The sequence below is a fragment of the Heteronotia binoei genome, chromosome 3 (genome assembly GCF_032191835.1).
Source record: "Heteronotia binoei isolate CCM8104 ecotype False Entrance Well chromosome 3, APGP_CSIRO_Hbin_v1, whole genome shotgun sequence".
Taxonomy (NCBI): Eukaryota; Metazoa; Chordata; class Lepidosauria; order Squamata; family Gekkonidae; genus Heteronotia; species Heteronotia binoei.
The window spans coordinates 177,684,503-177,687,199 of NC_083225.1; the positions used below are offsets into that span (position 1 = coordinate 177,684,503).

The following is a 2,697-nucleotide window of genomic DNA, read 5'->3' on the forward strand; positions in this document are numbered from 1 at the left end:
ACGCAAAAGCCGCGGCTCTTCGCGGCTCTGTGGAGCAGTTGGTGCGAAATCCGCGCAGAGGCTGCGCGGTGAAGAAGGACGTCGCTCCGGGGTAAGTCCTGTGCGAAAATGCCCTTCCTTTCTAGCCACTCACTGGGAGCAGCCAGCTCACCCTGCCCCCATTCAGCCTGACTCCTACAGATTTAAAGGCACACACACCTTTCAAAAAGCAAGTCGTTTCCAAGCTTCTTCTAGCCTTCCATGACGGAAAGGCACATGGTGGATGTCGGGGTGGGGCTTCCCTTTGCCAGCAAGCTGACTGGGAGTGGGAAGGAGCCTGCAAAACTGGGGGATCCTCTGCTGGGACCTGAGGATTGGATTGGGAAGTCTACAGTTGGAGCACTGAAACCAAATGTCTGAAAAAAGCTCAAGATATAGTCAATTTAGAGGAACAGGGGGGATTTAATTAATTATTGTACGTGGAGAAGCCAGGGATTGAACCTGGGTTTTTTCTGCATGCTGAGCAGATGTTGTACCACTGAGGCAACGCCCCTCCTCTTCTCCACTAATCCCCCACGAATAGCAGTACTAATTGGTGCCAAATGATGTATTAAGGTGTATTAATAGCAAACATGCGGAAACTGCAATTCCTGAAGAACAACACCTCTCACCGTCATCACTAACCAAGTGCATAAACAATTTACCAAATTATCCTTTGATTGAACATTTCTTCTTTGGAAATGCTCAGTTAATGTCTTTGTCACCTGGATATTGAGAGCTACTCCCTGAATGACAATTCTTAATCGTTGTTGTCATAACATTGCGCGCTCCATCAAAGCAGCGTTTCCCCAATAATTACATCAAAGGGAACTGCCTTGAAGTTCAGGGGGAAAAGCTAGTTAAGAAATTTGAAAAAGAAACACATTGAAGCTTCATCGCTGACGCACTTAGGGTGTCACGAGCTGGGGCCAGGCCAGGCGAAGTCCAGGGGCAGTCCAAGGTCTGTAACCGATGAGCAAGAGTGTCCAAGGTGCCAAAGCCAAATCGTTGTCCAGGTATCGTAGGTCAGAGGTTCAGAAGCCGTAGTCAGGGGGTCCAGAAGTCAAGCCAAGGTCAGGAGGTCCAAAGTCAAAAGCCGAAGTGGATGCTAGGACGTCAGGTAGATGACTAGTTGCTTCCACAAAGCCTCCTCCCAAAGCCTACAGCTATATAGCCCTCTGCTGGCTGTTGCCCATTTGGGCTAATTGCTGGCTCAGAGAGGCAGCCAGGATCCTGTTGCAACTCAAGCATCCTTGCTCTTAGAAGGGCCAGAATCCTCTCAGAACTCAGGGCTCAGGGAGCATCTTGCTTGTGAGCGTGCCGCCCTCCTCCGATCCCTGAGGTCCTGACGGAGGCGGTCACGCACACGCGCCACCCGAGAGGGCGAGGCAGGGGGGCTGGGATCTTCTCCAGCAGGAGGCAGGGGCACTGGTGCAGGTGGCAGGGGCACAGTTTCTGCTGCAGGCTCAACTTCCTCTACAGGGTCCCCAGCACCCATGACATAGGGCTCCATCCGTCTCAGCTAACTTGTAGCAGTAGGCTGTTCTCCATGCACATTTGACCCAGGCTGAAAAAGACTCAAGAGCACTTCACACATATTTGAGATGCATTCCTATGTTCATTTTAAAGATTCATAAAGACACGAAACAGTCTTAAACTAAGCCTAAACATCAGTCTATTGAGGTCAGTATGCTGTCTAGCAGCAGCTCTGCAAGATCTTAGGTGGTGGTCTTTCACACCACCTCTTACCCAGGGGTGGAATTCTAGCAGGAGCTCCTTTGCATATTAGGCCACACCCCTGATGTAGCCAATCCTCCAAGAGCTTACAAAAAAGAGCCTTGTAAGCTCTTGGAGGATTGGCTACATCAGGGAGTGTGGCTTAATATGCAAAGGAGCTCCTGCTAGAATTCCACCCCTGCTCTTACCTGATCCTCTTGAGATGCCAGAAATTGAATGTGGGACCTTCTGTATGACCATTGGTCTATCAATGTAAGTATTGTCTACTCTTGACTGGCAGTAGCTCTCCAAGATCTCCACCGGGGGTCTTTCGCATCACCTTTTAACTGGAGATACCAGGGATTGAACCTGGGACTTTCTGCCTGCAAAGCAGATGCTCTACCACTGAGCCATGGCCCTATCTATAATGTCTGAATATGACAAACATGTATTATACAGGTACACATGCCTGGGAGTCAGGATTAACTATGGTTTCTTACATAAACTAGAACCCTCCTTCATGAACATTGCAGTGTTGATGTGTTTTCAACAAACCAACCAACCCAGGTTGGCTGCTGATTAATATGTGAAACATCTCTTATCCAAGATCCATAACATTGTTGGTGATAGATTCAGTAGGTACCTGTGTTGGTCTGAATAAGTAGAACAAAGGTTGAATCCAGTGGCACCTTTAGGGTTGCCAAGTCCCCTGTGTATCATGGAGTTTTGCCCTCCCAAATTGCTAGAGCGTTCGGGAAAACCATAGAGTTTTCCCAGAAATGCCTAGAGTGGCCGCACACAACATCGCCAGCATGATGACGTGGGTTGGGAACCTCCAGGGTGGGAGAACCCCCACCCGGCCCGAGAGCTTGGCAGCCCTAGGCACCTTTAAAACCAACAGAGTTTTATCCAATGTGTGCATGCTTTGGTGTGCATGCACATTTCTGCAGATACAATGACAAT

General features: G+C 49.1%; 1 non-coding gene across 1 annotated transcript; it reads right to left on the reverse strand.

Annotated features, from left to right (window-relative positions):
- Window positions 1-2,082: 2,082 nt before the first annotated feature.
- TRNAA-UGC (transfer RNA alanine (anticodon UGC)) lies at window positions 2,083-2,151 on the reverse strand. The gene has a single exon. It is a non-coding gene; the product is annotated as a tRNA-Ala (tRNA).
- Window positions 2,152-2,697: the final 546 nt, after the last annotated feature.